This window comes from Rhinopithecus bieti, unplaced genomic scaffold, assembly GCF_001698545.2.
Source record: "Rhinopithecus bieti isolate Rb0 unplaced genomic scaffold, ASM169854v2 scaffold_1422, whole genome shotgun sequence".
NCBI lineage: Eukaryota > Metazoa > Chordata > Mammalia > Primates > Cercopithecidae > Rhinopithecus > Rhinopithecus bieti.
Genome location: NW_016803659.1, coordinates 645,630 through 663,974, shown reverse-complemented (window position 1 = coordinate 663,974; position 18,345 = coordinate 645,630). Strand labels below are relative to the sequence as shown.

General features: G+C 35.1%; 1 protein-coding gene across 1 annotated transcript in view; it reads left to right on the top strand.

Annotated features, from left to right (window-relative positions):
- Positions 1 to 18,345, top strand: part of ALCAM (activated leukocyte cell adhesion molecule) — a 221,757-nt gene that overhangs the window by 144,900 nt on the left and 58,512 nt on the right. The gene's annotated exons all lie outside the window — the stretch shown is intronic.

Genomic DNA, 18,345 nt, shown 5'->3' with positions numbered 1-18,345 from the left:
TTTAATAATAATTATATATATTTAATAATTTAATTATATATTTAATAATCATATTAATTCATTTTTTTCCCTATTTAAACGAAACAGTACTAAGCCTGGATCAGAATTTTCTGCATGCAACATAGCTTCTAAGCTCACAAGCTTATTATGATAGTAGCATTGGAAAGATATAAATCATGGTGCATGCCAATACTCAAAACATATTACATGCTGAGGCAATGCAATAAAAATGTTTAATAATTCTTAAGTGATAGTGGCAACCAATCTAAAGCAAACTCAAGTTACAGCTAAAAACACTTATCAATTGATATAGAGTTAGAAACCAAAATCAAAGTTTGTTCAATGTCAAGTTACTAAAATATTCATTGAAAACTCCAACAGCAAATTAAATTATAAGATGAAAATAAGAAATCTGACATACTCTCTTTTTGCCAGTCCAGGCATAAAAGTAGTAGGGCTAGAAATTCCAACTGAAAATTAACTGTGTGCTTGTTCTCATATTGGAGAATCTGAATCCTAGAATATTTAAGCCTTGTCTTATATCATATTATGCATAAATAAACTGAAGCCCAAGAAAGCAAGTTCACAATGAGGTTAAAATGAAACAAGAACCTTGTTTTCTCTACTCTCTTTACACTAGTGTTCTTTCAAGTATGAATTATAAAACAGATACTTTATGCTGAATTTTTTAAAAAGACATCTTATCATCTACTACCTGACATTAGTGGCAGAGAGCATTATAAGAATGAAGACCTGGGTGGTTATCAGAGTCCATGTTCTTCAGGGCTTGAGGCCATGCTTTTGGAAATCATTTCCCAGAGCCAGGGCATTTGAGGAGAGTACAGAAAAGCAAATGAATGGTGAATAGGAGAAAGGCCATCAGCCAGGCAGCTGCAGGTTAGTGGGATGGATTGACTTCCCGGCAGATCAGGGCACAGTTTGCTCAATTACCCTTTTGTACAGCTGGGAAAGAAAGACAGGAACATCAGAGACTGCTATCTCTCAGTTACCAATAACTTTTGAAAGAGGTATTTGGAAGACATATAAATGATATTTGTGACTGCCTCCCTGTGCAGGGAAAGCATTGTATGTCAAGTCAAAACTGAAATTCACTAGTAACCAAAGTTAACAGCCATAGTCTTCGGCAACTATCTTTGGTCACACTATCACCTAGAATTGGCTTTGTAGTTTGCATCAGAGCTTTACATGAGGTCCTTGATCTACTCATCAGTGTTTCCAGAAAGACTTCTGGATTCCCAAATAAATTCAGAAACTTCTCCTAAAAGAAAAGTTAGTACGATTAAAAGCACAATTTTACAGGACTTGTTATTAACATTTTATTTTGCATTTTCTTTTCCAAGCTCAAATTGGTAAGCACAAAATTTTAAGAAAACAAACGACAATATTTCTTTAGGACTGTTTAAGTTCCAACTTTGGGTTTTTCTCTTTCTGTAGTTTATAGTGTGTGGCAAAAAGGGCTCACATGTGTTAAGGCCAAAATGCATTTTGCATTAACAATTTGCATTTAGAAATCCAAGCACCTAACACCACCAGAGTTAATATTTGCTTTGGACTGTTCTACTTATTTAGTCTCAAGCTTTTCCAAAGAGCTAACACAAAAAGACAGCTTTCCTGTTTGCCTAGTGAGTGTGTGATTTCACACATAGTGTATGATATGCTTCTACAGAGACTTGGTATTAGCTGTTTTTCATGTGAGCTGTGTACTTAGTTATGTTGGGAAATGTGAACTTTGTAGTTGAAAAATGCAGCAAACTGACTGAGGTTCATATCGATTCTACTTTAGAAATGTCTCCTGTCTCCTTTTCACTGTGCCTCTTTTTTTCATTCCCACTGCCCTACTTCACTATGAGTACATAACCTAAACACTTTAACACGATTACCTTCCCCGAGTCCCTTCTCCAGCTAGTTTGCCTTCATACTGCTGTTATAGATAATTTTCAATAGCAAAAATCTGACCACTACACTGCCATCCTTAAAATGAAAAAAAAATCCTTTTTTTGACTCCACATTCTTTACAGAATAAAGTCCAAATTCTTTAAGCTATGATTTAAGGCTTTCAGATTATCACCCCCATTGCTTCTTTCCCAGATGCCTTTCCTTCCATCACCTCCTACAGCCCCTAAACCTCAGCCACACTGGCTGAACATGATTATGTCCCTGCTTCAGCCTTTCTCTTGCAAGGAGTTTCCTTCATCCTTCTTCCCACTTGAAGAAATTCTTATCTGTGATGATTCAATATAAATATCCATTCCAAGCAAAGCCTTCTCCAGCCTATTCATCAATCCCTCCTCTGCTCCTGCAACATTTAGCATGTAATCTCTATTATTCCAATAAATAAAAGTCAAAGAGACATAATAACTTTCAGCACTTATTGTAGGAAAAGCACTTTTTAAAGCAACTTATAATTATTAATTTAGTATATTCATGATAACACTACAAGCATGATACTATTGAAAGGGGAAAATTCCCTTGTCCCCCTCACAGGATGTGCCACAGGGGGAGTGGCTCGCTTCTTCAGTGCCCCACTGCTCAAATCTCTAGGGGAGCACACAGACGGGCAAGTTATGGGTCTCTGACCCTATGGCAGTGTCTGGCGCTCTTTTAGTTTTGCCGTCTATAGGCGGCTTTGTTAACCAGCTTAATTAGACCTTCTACCTTGTCACAAGGGCAGAGGGCTTTCTGTATCTCGGGTTCTTGCCTTGGTGTACCGGAAGAATCAGATCACATATGGGCTTGGAGAATGAGTGCAAGCTTTTATTTAGTGGAGGTAGCTCTCAGCAGATGGGGGAAGCCAGAAGGGGGATAAAGTGGGAAGGTTTTCTTCTGGAGTCTGGCCACTCAACAGCCTAGCCTCTCCTTCAACTGCCCCTGCCAAACTCTGTCTCATTCTGTTTCTGCAAGTTCACGGCCTGCCGGCCTGCTGGTGCCTGTCAATGCATTCCTCTTGAAGTCCAGCTGCCTGTGTGTTCCCCCACTGATCTGCTCCTCCGGACGACCAGCCACCTGTGTGTCTGCCTGCTAGGGTCTCAGGTTTTTTATAGGGCCAGGATGGGGGCGTGGCAGGTCAGGATGGTCTTGGGAAATGCAACATTTGGGCAGGAAAACAAAAATGCCTGTCTTCACCTAGGTCTGGAGACACAGGCCTGGGGGTGAAGTCCTAGCCAGGTACCACACCCTCCTCTACCCAGCACTTCCCTTCCCCATTCTGTATCACGTAAAGGGACCACGCTCTTCCCTTCCCAGCATTTCCCTTCTGTATCACTATCATTGTCCTCAGTTTTATAGTTGGGACACATTAGTGCATATTGGCTAAGTAACTCACTAGAAGTCACCTACCTTATTAGTAGCAGAGTTTGATTCATCCTTACCGGGTCTGAGGCCAGAAACAATGCCTTAATTGTTATGCTCTACTGCTAATTGTGTTTCATTTCTGTCTTCTGGATTTGTATCTCCTTGGAAGAGGTAGCTTATTTACATTTATATGTTGTACTAGACCGTCCTCTCATTGCTATAAAGAACTACCCAAGACTGAGTAATTTATAGAGGTTTAATTGACTCACAGCTCCACCAGCTGTACAGGGAGCACAGCTGAGGAGGCCTCAGGAAGCTTGCAATCATGGCAGAAGGTGAAGAGGAAGCAGGGGCATCTTACATGGCCAGAGAAGAAGGAAGAGCGTGAAGGGGAAGCTGCCACACGCTTTTAAACCACCAGCTCTCATGAGAACGCGCTATCTTGAGAACAACATGTAGGAAATCCACTCCCGTAATCCAGTCACCTCCCACCAGGCCCCTCTTCCAACATTGGGGATTATAATTGGATTTGAGATTTGAGTGGGAGCACAAATCCAAATCATATCATATGCCCAGCAGGAATATAGTACCTGGCTATTTTAGCCAATCAATAGCTTTATGTCCCATTTATCTGTATTAATATGAATCAGAGCCTTTTAGATTAAGGAAATTTTATTTTAAAATAAAATATTTTCACAGAAAATATTCTTAGAAAAAATATTGAGGACAGTTTGGCACACGTCAATAATAAATAACTTCTTAAATTCTAATGAGATGAAACTTGCAGCTTTTGATGTTTGGCATATATATTTTACAGTCTTTGGATTATAACAACAATATTAGATAAAGATTTAACCTACACTATTCTTCAGGTATATTTAATTTTTTTCATTTTCAAAAGATTTTATTGGCTTTCCCATATAAATCATTCAAAATATTCTCATAGCTACAAAGGCTTTAGAACAAATAGAAAATTTCCATAACTGTATCTTTCTGAAGTATAATTGTAGCAAAACATAATCAGTTATTTTTATTGATCTTATGTGTTTACCTTGGTGACTGTTAAATAAGATTTTGTATTGGAAATTTTCTTTATAGAACAGCTCCCTGTTTTTAAAATTAGAAACACAAATTTATGGATTTCTACATAACAAACTCTCTAAAATGATGCTCTTTACCTAAGAAGTATTTAATATATGCCTGTTAATTAAACATGTACTAATAATCATATTTGCATGTTGAGGCTTTCTGCAATTCACAAGATATAAAGAAAACATTTTAAATGGATTCCAGGCATGGTGTTCTTATCACCTGTTGTAAATACAGAGAGAGGTAGAATTGTAGCTGAAGAACACACACTTATAGCATATTTTTGTAGGACTCAAGTGGGAATGAAATTGAAAATTACCATTGGATTTTCAGACAGTAACACAAAACATTTCAGTCTTTTCCATTGGTTTGTTTGGTTGGTTTCCAATTAATTACTTCCTGGGGCAAGCATTGGGAGTTCTTTCAGTTATAGATTCATAACCAAATGATATTCGTAAACTAAATACATGATATAATCCGAAGCCCTGCTAGGACTCTAACAGTTCACCTTTAGAACCAAGTATTCCTTTAATGAGGAGGAACAGTGAACATTTTTTTAAACCCAAATGACACTATTGTCTTTCAAAGCTGTTAAAAATAGCAGAGCCAAAGACGTAATATTATAGTATTCAGTTAGGGGAATTTTGAGTGTCATTATTTCCCTAAGCAGCAACCATGAACAAATCATCAAAGCCATTGTCTCTTTTAAAATGGAAAGATGAACCAAATGTATTTGCACCTCAGTGGGATTGGGAATATGTGAAAAACATAATCATAAAACAGCAATTGCTAAGCCTCAACACAGGTACCCAGGATACTCTTGTTCATCAGAGGTTTGGGTGCTGTTGGAAAGTCAGCACCTGCTGAAATCTGCCTGGGGATTCAGCTGCCTAGACTGGAATCACTTCTGCTAATAGATGCCAAAGCTTTGCCCTTGAAGATGTTTGTGTCCTTCCCTCTCCCTATACCAGTGGAATTTAGATGAGACTGTCTAAATGTAGAATATATTGCATAGGCTGAAAAAATGATGTGTATCAGTTGTTTTTAATTAATATACTATTTTTGTCTGTTCTTAGTTTATGGAAAAACTTTAGTGGAAAGTAAAGAGCTCCTATATAAACCCACAATTTCCTGCCTCTGACCCCCCTGCCCCTAGTTTCCCCTAGTATTAACATCTTTACATTAGTGTGGTACATTTGTTGCAGTTGGTGAGCCGATGTTAATACATTATTATTAACTAATGTCCCTAGCTTACATTCGATTTTCCTGTTGTGTTGTACATTTTATGGGTTTTGATAAACATTTAATAATGTTTATTCATTATCATATCAGAACAATTTAACTGCTCTAAAAATGTCCTGTTCTCCATCTATTCATTTTTTCCTCCTTCCCTTGAGATCCTGGCAACCACTGGTCTCTTTGCTATCTCCATAGTTCTTCCTTTTCCAGAACGGTGTGTAGTTGGAATCATACAGTATTTAGCCTTTTCAGACTGGCTTCTTTCACTTCACAGTATGCATTTCAGGTTCCTTCGCGTTTTTTCATGGCTTGCTGGCTCATTTCTGTATATTGCTAAATAATATTTCATTGCCTGGATTACCACAGTTTTTTCATTCATCCGTTGAAGGACATCTTGTCCAAGTTTTAGCAGTTATGAGTAAAGCTTGCGTGAACATTCTTGTTCAGGTTTTTGCGTGGACATAAATTTGCAACTCATTTGAAAAGTTGCAATTGTGATAAGTGTTTTTGATAGAGAGGAAAGACACAGGTCTTTAAGTTAGAAAGGCTTTAATCTCAACCTTGCCGTTGTAGTCATCCAGTACGTTTTTATTGGAGGTCTATTGTGCTACCCCTGCTGTTTTTGGTGTTAGAAATGCATCTAGGGCTCCTTTACCTGTAACCTGAGTACCCACCTACATTAAAAAGTCTCATTAGACTTCTGGTTCCTGATCTGAAAGATGCCTATCTTCTTGAATATTCATGATTTTCTATTTTATTTTGAAAATTAGAACAGCTGCCATGGACAGGACTTGTTTTCCAGGGAGCAAATGCCAAATTGCTACATAGTATCCCATTGAGAAAGAAGTGATAAAATATGTGAGTTCATTTTCTTTCTAGTCCTTCTAACCTATATTTTTTAAAAATATTTGTCTAAATATGGAAAACATTTTAATACTTCCCAAACAATATTCTTGAATTATCCACAATATAAAATGAAATAAGGAAATGGAATCATTTTTTGTATATCCAATAGCGATGAGAATTGGACTTGAGCTTAGAATTCATTTTGAGCTCTAGCTCCATCACGTACTGGCTTCGTGATGTCGGCTTATTCTCTTGACTTTGCAGGCAGAACAGTTTCTTATTAGTGAAATGAAGGATAATAATATATGTTCACCATACAGATTTCTTTGCTTATCGTATAGGACTTTTGTGAAGCCTAAATGCAAAAATGTACAATGTATATAAAAGAATGTTGCAAACTATAAAACACCATAAAAACATTCAGTATTATTACCAATTGCTTTAATGTATTTCTAGGTCTATTTAATCTTTTATTATATAAATGTAACCTATACAACATGAGGTTTTTATATACATATGCCTTGTGAAATGATGGCTACAATTAAGCAAATCAGCATATCCCTCTCCTCACTAGTTATTATTTTTTGTGTGTGATGAGAGTACCTGAAATCCACTCTCTTAGAAAATGTCTAGTATACAATACAGTATTGTTAACCACAGTCATCATGCTGTACTTTACATTTCTAGACTTGTGTGTCTTATACAATTGTAACTTTGGAGCCTTTGACCACCATCTCCCCATTTCCCTCATCTTCCCACCCCTGGTAATCACCATCCACTCTCTGTTTTTGTGTATTTTCCTTTTCTACATTCCACATGTAAGTATGATTATGTAGCATTTGTCTTTCTTTGGCTTATTTCAATTTAGCATAATGTTCTCCAGGTTCCTTTTTTGTCACAAACAGCAGGGTCTCCTTTGTAGAGGCTGAGCAATATTTTATTGTGTTTATATCTATATAGACAATTTCTTTATCCATTCATCCATAAATGGACACTTTGGATGTGTTCATATCTTGGCTATTGTGAATAATGCTGCAGTGAACAGGGGAGTACAGGCATCTCTTTCAGTATTGATTCCTTTCTTTTAGGCATATACCCAGAGTGGAATTGCTGGAATATATGGTAGTTCCATTTTAACGTTTTGAGGAATCTTCACACTGTTTTTCATAATTGCTGTACCAATTTACATTGCCACCAAGAGTGTACAAGGATTTCCTTTTCTCCACACCCTCACCAATACTTGGTATCTCTCATTTTTTCAATAAGAGCCATCTTAACAGGCATGAGATGATATGTCATTGTGATTTTGATTTACATTTCCCCAATGATGAGTGATGTTGAGCACCTTTTCATATACCTATTGGCTACTCATATGTCTTCTTTGGAAAAATGTCTATTCAGGTCATGTGCCTGTTTTTTTTATCTGCTTCTCTGTGGGTTTTGTTTTGTTTGCTACTAAGTTGTATGAATTCCTTACATAGTTTGGATATTAACCCTTTATCAGGTATGTGGTTTGCAAATATGTTCTCCCTATTCGCATGCTGATTTTTTATTTTGCTGGCTGTTTACTCTGCTGTGTAGAAGCTTTTTAGTTTAATATAGTCCTATCTGCATATTTTAATCTTGTTGCCTGTGCTTTTGGTGTCTTGTCCAAAAAAATTATTGCCAAGTCCAATGTCAAAGAGCTTTTCCCCTATGCATTCTTCAACGAGTTTTATGGTTTGTCTTATATTTAAGTCTTTAATCAATGTTAAGCTCATTTTTTGTATATTTTTTATTTTTATTTTAACTAACCCCTTACTAAATTAAGGTGAGATGTTTTTCACCGCATCCATACTGAAATATTTTACTTTCTGGAATTTCATAGTCTACTAATGTCAGTGGGTCAATATGGTTATGATCTGCCTAATTTCCCCCAGATGTTAGGAAACTCTGAAAAGCAGACGTCAAAATGGATTTAACATACAAAGAATGTATTAGGAAAAACACTTATGTGAGAAAAAATGAGGAGGAAGATGGTGAGGTGGGGTGAGGGGTGGAGAATAAGCATACCGCAGAGTAAAGATGGTCCCAAGTGAAAGAGAGAGGACAGGAAGGTTGGGTGGAAGCGTGCTAGACTGTCATGCAGTCTGAGGAAGGTTCATCAGGGAATCAGGGTATCCGTGATCTATAGTCAGCCCTCAGAGGAGTCTCTGGTATCCAAGAAACTTGCCTGTCTTAATATACTTGTTGCATTCAGTTACTAGCTGGGAACAACTGGTAAAATTGTAACCTTAGCACAAATCTGGTAATAGACAGAATGCAGCAGTTGGGTAAGTTATGTTTCCAGCAGTTGAGGATCTATGAGGAACATTTTCGTGTCCACTCGACTTCACAGAGACTTTTTTCCCTTAAATAATAAACAAAATGATGAACTACTTATTTAATAATGTTTGACTAAGGATGTGAAGAGGAGAAGCAGAGACAGGTAAGATGGGATGCAAATATTACCAAGTGTGGGAAACCAACTGAATGTAGGCACATTCTCAGAAGAGGGGCTCATGTCAGGGTTTAGTAACACTGTCCACATGTTCAAGTTCCTGTACAGGCAGTCTATAGGTGCCATTGGCCTGCTGTAAGAACTTGTTTTCCTTATCCAGTGCTTTTGTTTATGTTTTGCCACCTTGTTCATGATAGCTAGTCTTCCAAAAATTCTTCTGGGGTGTTCATTTAACTATTTCCTAAATTGTGGAATAAATATGAGACATTAAAAAATTACATGGCCTCTGGGATATAAAATGAAGTTTTCAAAGAGTTAAAATCTTTAGAAGTACTGGAAAATTTCAAAACTGGAGGCACCTTCAGATGCAGACTTCATACCCTTAGAAATGATAAAACTACCTTTCAATATAGCTTCCTATATTTCTCATCTCTACTCACTGTCTTCCTAAATTATCTTGTTCTTTTTCCCATCTTTCCTCCCACTCTTCAATTAAGAAGAATGACTGTCAGGAAAAATGGAACACATGAAAAGTTATTGTTAAAATATTAATAGATGTCAGTATGACTCTCTAAGTTCATGCATTCCAGAGTTACCCCACTGGGCTACCATTGTGGGCAAGCTACAATGGGCGTGACTCTCCATTCTCACTCAGTCCTTGAGGTGACACACCATCTCTTAAGGCAGAAAGATGATTTTATCTTCAGATATCAGATTAAGCTGATTGCCCAACTGTATACGACTATTTGTTTTATTTTTAATTTCCTCTTTCCTGTGCTTTTAGTCTCTTTCAAAAATGTATCTTGGACAAACATTCCATCTCTCCTTTCTCCTCAAAGCTAGAAAACTAGGTCTTAAAGTAAGCTGACATCAGTTCTTAAAGAAAGGACAAAATGCCATAGAAAGCCGTAATTTTCTTCCTATGACCTTAACTTATATTGCAACCCCTCCAGGGAGCTGTCAATTAAAAGCATGGAATTTACACAAATCTAAGTCTCGGAAATCAGCCAGCAAGCTGCACCAAATATGTGGAAAAACCTATTAAATAGCTTTTTAACCTTTATTACCATGTTTGATTGTATAAATCTATATCCTCAGGAGACATAGGCAATGCTAATTGTGATTCATGTGAAGAAAAGAGCAAAAAGTATTTCAACTGATATAAACATTTTTCAGTATGAGGTTAGATACTTAATGTGGAATATACCAGAAACTAGAATACTGGACAAGATCACTCAACCAATTCAGAAGCAGAAATCTACTACTCTGCTCATTTAGTAGCCCTAATAATTCACTTTTTTATCCCTGGTAATTCACTATCTCAGTTATAACACAACATTTTCTAAGTCAGTAATTCTAATACTATTGACTATTACTTTAAAAGCTAAAGCAATACAGTTCATGTAAGTTATTATTAACAGATGCTTTCTGTGAAAACGATGATCTTACTGGCTAAAAGTCTTTGTGATGTATTTTTTCTAAAACATTTTGAGGAATATTACAGCAATTAGAAATTTTTTGTTTTGGAGTTTGGGAGTGTTATCAAAGACAGCTTTGATTTTCTCAAATCAAGAGATCTTTTTGTTGTCATGACATTAAACTATTTGCAGAAAACAAATTTAATAATGTCACAATAACTGTGAGTTCTTTCTGAAGACAGACTTCATTCTAAACTCCCAAACTTTCCATTACTTCAGATGATTTCATTAAGATCCTTTGGAAAGCATTATGCCTGCCTTTCTGTTGATAATGTTTTTACGCATGCAGTACACTCTTCTTCTTGCTAAAATCATTGAATTGTATTCACAATTTCAATACAACTTATGTGGTAAAATGCACAGGAAAGTGTAATTTTTCTCCATTTCAGTAGAACTGATACTCTGAAACAGTTAAACTTAGACTTTCACGCTCAAAAAAGGTACAGAGCAATAGAATCTAAATGTATTCATCTTTCCTTTGCATTAGTTAACCTGAATTAATATAACTAATATTTCAAATATAAGTTTCTACATCTCCAGTTAAGCTAGTTCCCAAATGAAATCAACAGAATCAGAATCCAGACTAGATTGAAGAAAATTTAGTTCTTTAGCAAGAACTAAATTGAGAAAATGAATAAGGGGAAAGGGGAACAGAAAGAAAATCATACTTTGCTGGCTATTTTTATTGTATTGACTAATTATCTGAGTGAAGGACTCTCCTTATATGAGCACCTTAAAGACTTAGCCTCAAATCCTGATTAAAAGTATGATAGTAGGAAATAGTCAACTTTAGGAACTTCAATTAGCATAAATTATTAATTACATACATGTTTTGAGCAAAATATGTAGTATAAAGAAAACATGCTTAAACATTTCTCCTGTTTAGTCCTCTTTACTATGAAAATCTACTTTAAAACAAAATAGAGACAATTGTTTTTTCTACGTAGAAAATCTAGATTTTTTGGTTCATTGTAATCTTTCTGCCCATCCCCAGAAAGCACCCCTTCCCACGCACTCAGAGCATGAAGTATTTTTAAATGTTTTTATTTAAGTTCATCAGCAGTTAAGGGACTGTGCCCTAGCATGTTGGCATAGACCCCATAGCCTAGCCAAAAATACTCATCATTTAGGAATGATGACTTGGTAACACAGGGGTTTCATTGTGGTCAAGTATGTGGAATCTCAGTCTCCTGCTCAGAACAAAGAATGCGAGGATCATTGCCAAGGAAACCCTAAAGCCCAGTGCTTTTAGTGACATTTCAAATGTAAGTCTAGAGCTGTGTACCTTTTTCCATCTATATTATATTCCATTAAAATGTTTTTTAAAGCAAAAATAGCTTTTGGGAGGACAATTGTAAGAGAGGACAATTTTGGGGGAACATTAATCTCAAATCACCACAGTGCTCCCCTCTCACTACCCTATAGCTATATTCCCTAAAATTTCAAAGAATAGTATAGTAGATGCCTTAAAGTTCATTCCTGGATCTCAAGTTAAGAAATGCTAATGAGTGCAGTAGAATCTGCACATAGTCTGATTTAAAATTCATGAGGCAACTCAAAAAATAAAAATAAGGTTCACAACTTCAATCAATTCTGTTGCTTTTTGATCATTTCTAAATAAGTTTTTTGCTTATAATTTTAAAATGGCCCCAAAAGGAATTCAAATGCTAGTGTTGATGATGAAAGTAAAGAGAAAATAGAGATCTAACATTTTATTGCCTTTTATTAGCGAAATTTTATGTGTGCTTATGAATTTGGGAAAACTGCCAGTCTTAGGACATGTTCCTTATGAAGATCAAAGATCTACTCTGTAGGAATTGTTATAATAAAAATTGAGTTCGCCCTAAGAGAGAAAACCAAGCGTCACTCAGTGCCTCTCACGCACTGTGCTATTGAGGTAGTTCCTATCTTCCCATCTATAAGAAACCTCAATTCAGTGATGGGGTCATATGAAATTTCCTCCAAGAAGCTTTTACCAATATCCTCAATCTCATTGCTGGGATTCCTTTCTATACAGTCCCACAGCATTTAGTTTACCAACCAAAAACATCACACTAATTTCATCTTGTATCTTAAGGAAAAGGCCTCGGTGTTTTACTTATACATTTTCTTCGCAAAGCACACCTAAAACTTGTCCTGTAGCAGGTGTCCAGTAAATACTTGCTGCATGATTGAATGATTGGATGATTTTTGAGATAGGCCTTAAAGGAAACATAGGAATCTGAACAGAGTGGATGGGACCAAGGAACCATAAAAATTAGGTGGAGATGGGGCAAAGCCTAAACTAATTGGAAGAAACGGTGACTCATCCAGCCTCATAGATCATTTCATACTTGAAGAATAACAAACTATCAGACTAAGGTAAATTAAGAAGGAAATTTTCTGCACAGCAATGTAAATATCGATAATGTATTTTTAAAATGTTATTGTTTGTGTAATTCTTTCTATGACCTATGGATTATTACATTGGCTTATAGTTTAATAAAAAGGCATTATATTGTATCAAACTTGGAAGTAAAATAGAGTACCTATCTTAAAACATAATTCTGGGTACTACTAGTAGTTTATAATTTAGTAACATGGGCATTTTCACCCTGAAGATTATTCCACAGTGGCCCAAGTGGTGGGGGGAAGAGGAAGGAATAATTATATTTGTCTTATTTGTAGGCCTTACTCAATTATGTCTACATTATAATGTAAAGCACTTGAGAAAGGCAATGCAGAAAATGAATTCTGAACAAACATATTCCTACTTCAGATGCAGCAGACCCAAATTGGCCTCCAACTACCCCCATTTGTTGAAGGAAAATTAACAAAGAAAAAGAAAGGAGAAAAAGCCCTTCTTTCTGTTTCACAAAATGAAATTAGATCTCATCAGGTAACTTCTCTCACTCAGCATCCCTTCCAAATTACTTGGCAGTTATAGCCCCTTGTATCTCACACACGCACATGCACAAATGCACACACAGATAACTTACTTTATATATCTTGTGACCTTGATGATAATCTTAAACTCTTGTTTATACAATAAAATATGGGAGAAGTTGAGAGGAGATAACTCTGTGTGACTGAATCATAAAAATCTCAGGTTTGAAAAAATATCTTTTTCACTCTATCAGTAGAACTATGATATTTTATCAGATTAAATACAATATATGTGAAATGCATGGTTTAGAAAGTACAGTATGCATATGTATACAGTATGTATAATTTATACTTGATTGTGATACAGGAAATAGACTTGCTAAAACAAAATATCTTTGTCGTTTTTGTAAAGAGATTGGGAATCCACTTCCTGAAGTCAGGAATTAATCCCTCATTGTGGCTTAGTATGTTTCTGTGAGGCAAACAAATTTGATAATAACCAGATACTATCATGTACCATTTCTGCCTCTATCCCTTCACTTGTATTCAGTGATTATTTAGTCCTACACTAAGATTCTATTTTTCTGAAACTTCCTTTATTGGAAACCCAGTTTAATCACATGTGAGAAACCAGTGGCTGAAGGTTTAAACCAGTGATTCTCAACTGCATAAAGTTTGGTGGGCAATTTTGCCTCCCATTGGATATTTGTCATGCCTGGAGACTTTTTGGCTGTCATAACTGGGGGAAGAGTGGTGCTGTTATCTAATGGGTAGAGGCAAGACTACTACTAAACATCCTGTAATATATACAGCACAGCACTCTCACAGTAAAGACTTATTTGGTCTAGTGACCAGGTTGAGAAACACCGCTATAAACTAGTGTTAAAAATATTTACATTTCCTTTAGAGTTGTACATATCCTAATTCATTAGTGAAACAAATAGAAGCATTAGCATGTCTATCTGTCAAAATTAGTAAAAAAAAAATGAAAGTAATTTCTAAGGATAAACTTCTCATTTCTGTCTACCTCCTCAGTGATAGTTCATTTGTTCAAATAAGTCTCTGTAAAATTTTTGTGAAACTGGCATTTAGTTCTTATAAGATCTGAGTCCATTGTAATTGCAGTTAACCCCTTTATGACACTTAGCAGAGCTAGAGCTCAAATTTTCTTTTAAGGATGATGATGCTATTAATGTATTGGTGCAATAAATAATAATTAACCATGCTAAATTACAGCATGTGAAAATAGACTGTCTAATTAGCATTCCATTTTCTATATTATTTGATGTTCTTCTGCTTGAAATGTGGTAGCAGATTCTGAATTTTAATCGACCCCAATTCAAATGTCTATCTGTCAGGAATGCAAAGAGAATGATTCCTCTGAATCTGGCAATTAGTTTTATGGAAAAAAGCATTTGTCACCAAAATGGCCAAAATTACATTTTTATTATTTCAATTAGAAATAAAATGTTTAGCTAACTTCAAAACATTACCAGAGTCTGCTTTCAGTGCCTCTTTTAAATCATTTTCTATACAAAACACATTACTGTAACTAGCTTATGTGTTATGGTCACTTGGCTGAGATTCTATATATCAGAATTACTTCATTAAGAGATTTTTCTTTTCCTGTTCTCACCGCATTGAATTTCCATTAATACTTCTATGTGGCCTTTCTAATTCTATTGTTCTTTACCTTTGGTTAATAACCTTCTATTTAAAAATGCTTAAATAATTACACACTGCTTCTCAAGTATGACACATTTTATGTCTTATTGTATGTTGACATTTTAATAGCTACAGTAATAGTAAGTCATAAAAATGTCTTAAATTTGTAGAACACATTTAATACAGAAGGTTCTAGTCCAATTTAAAGTTTCTTTTGACCTGTGCTTGTATACATAGCTATAACACATACTGAACACACTTATGCTCTCACACATTGGTTTACACTTGACATTTAGCCTCTTTGAAGAAGGATGTCACAGGCATTCTATATTTCCAGTAGTGCCCGATAATCTCTAGGCTACAAAACCATGAATAATTTAACTAATAAATATTACAGGGTGAAAATTGCAAGGGAATTCTAGTAAGCTTAACTCAATTTTTAGACTTGGCAATTCAAAGATAAAAGCTCTTTCTTCTATGAAAAGTGTAAACAGAATCATTAGAGTTGACAGGTACTTTGGGTCTCACTGACACTTCATCTCAAAGATTAAGACATCGCTAAAAATTAGGACATAATTTACCACCAAATCACAATGGTCTTTGTAGCGACTTTATCCCTAGGGGGCACAAGTTCTTAGCTCTCTCACAGATTCAGGCCTTCAGTGCTTCTATCAGATGAACGTGGGAGTTGGTATACTCTTACAAGAAGAGAGAAGTTGATTATTATAGCAGACTTGAAAACTGACTAAAATAAGCACCATTATGGCTCCTAACATGCAGCCCAACTTACTGACACTCATTCTGCCCTAGGCCCGTGAAAGGAAGGTACTTATGTCTATAATTGTTGGGTTTTTACTTACTGCCCTCTGTCCATTGCGGTACCTTATTTCTTTGCGTTTGTTCTGCTCTTCAGAGTTCTTTCCTGTCTGAGGATTTGGATTTGGATTTGAAGCTGTCATTAAAAGACGCCATTCATGAATTTCTGATACTTGAAATGTTTATTTTATGGTCATCACAAGTGAGAAAAGAGACATTTCATGGTATCATTTGCAAATGAGGGAGCACAGATAACTTTTAATTTCTCTTTAAAGGGAAGGGAGAATGTTCTCTCTTGTCATTCCATCCATGAATTCCCATAAAATGTGTTTGCTGTTTGTTTCTTAAGACAGAGATTGCCACCCAAAATCAATATCCAAGTTCTCTACACATCCAAGATAAGATATGAATGGCTTTAGAGTATGTGGCAGAAATGAGAATTCTCAAAATTCCGGTGTTGTCATCTGCTCTCTGATTTTCCAACATGTTAATTTGATAACCAAAATGGAAAGAACTCCAGAGTCATTTTAGTAGGTGTCCATCAGATACTAGGCATTGTTTTTGGAGATACAAAGCTTAAAAATACACAATCTCTTCCCTGTTCTGATTGTGCTTTCATCATACCAATACACTATGTACTTGAAATTCATACAGCTTTAAGACTCATTATAAAATATGATGTATATGTAGCACATTAAAGTTCTGTAGGGAAGAGAAAAGAAAAACGATCTGTGAGAAAGGGCAAAGCATTAAATTCTTGGAAAAGGAATTTTCTTATTTCCCTTTACCTGGCAAAGGATTCACTTCATTGGTACCTAAGCTCTGTAAACTGTTTTCACTCCTTGGCCAATCATGAAAGCACTGTTAGTTGCCAAAGGAAGGTATGATTTCAAATAATAGGAGACAATTACAGGTGCATGTCCTGACACAAATTAAGGTATAGAGATAGATCCTCTCAAAAGTATTACATATTCAAGTGACTTGTTATAAGCTGATGAAGAAACAAAATATGAAATTACAAAATGGTTTCTCTGGCTTTGCAGACCTCTACCTGTGAAGTCTATGAACAAGTCTTAATACACACAGCAGAAATTCCACATCTAGGAGCCAAATATCACAGAGAACAAGTAATGTAATGTGCAATAAAGCAATTTCCTGAATGTTATTAGTCTGCATGTCTGCAGCCACATGTCTAAACCTCCATTATTTTTATTTTAACAAAGTTGAATAAAAAAATTATTCATGTACAGTCTTATGCTTGGTTTGATGTTAAAAGGGATTATAATTGCAGTATGGAGAACACAAAACAATTTTAAAATTGAGATAAAGTTTTACTATGAGACTGAACATATGATAAGCAATTTGAAGTAAACCTCATGTTTCAAATAGTAAGTGAAAATGCATTCTCGCTTTGAGTATTTTGTATTCTGTGTCTTAACAATGTTAAAAATGCTGAAAACCAGTTGTTATGTTGCATATTTACATGAAGTCTATGTTCTTTGTTATGTTTTTGTCCACTGGTGCAAAATTCTTCACCTTAAATGAAATTTTGGTATACGTGGTGATTGATAGATAGCAATCGAAAGATGGTATCCTCCCAGTCCTATTTCTTCAGAAAGTCAGAAGATGGTTTTATTTATGTGTTGCAGATTGCTGTCGCTTTGCATTTTAGCACCACCTGGTGGACAAAATGTCATTTGTTTATTTTTTTCTCTACTGTTTAAAATAGCCCCTTCACACTCTATACTCAATTATGATACACCTTAATAGACATTCAGTTGTGAAAGTTCTAAATTTTAAAGATTGTTGTAAGTAAAATAAGGTTAAAAAAATGAAATGTTTCCCAAGTACTATTGCCAATTTAAATGCCTGAGTTTTAACCCTCATAAATATATCCAGATTTGAAGAGTACTTTTCATTCATATGCAAAATTGCTTCTTTCCACATTTTAATTACTTATTATTTATATTTTCTTAATATAGAATTAAATCAGATGAAGAAGTTTTCTGTATGTACAAAATTGTGGTTTAAATTATATTGTCTTCCAAAAATTCACATAATCACTTTGTAAATAGCACTTTATGAAGAATGTTCACACTATAAATTCTTACTATGCTAATATTTTATACAAAATTAAAATTAGTATTTTAATTTATACTACTACAGAATAATCCATTTTCCCCTTATAAATAAAATTCAGTTGTGGTCTTATGTGTATTAATTCTCAGATTTTAATAGTTTTTTGAATTTTACAGAAGAAAAATTTGATATCTTCAAATGAAAAACACAAATATAGTTAAAGCTAGTTTTGAGAATTGTAATCGTGTTAGTCTTTGTATAGTCCCACATTTCTATAAAATATGGTGGAAATTATTTCTACGAAATACAGTGAAGAAGATAATTCATCTGCAGATTCCACTATGTTCCTTTGGAATGTACCACTTACCTGTTCTCTGGTAAAATTGGAGATCTACAAATTTTGATTGTGTAATATTCAAGGATTCAAAGATTCAGTAGCTAAATAGAAAAGTGGTAATTTTTTTTTTTTTTTTTTTT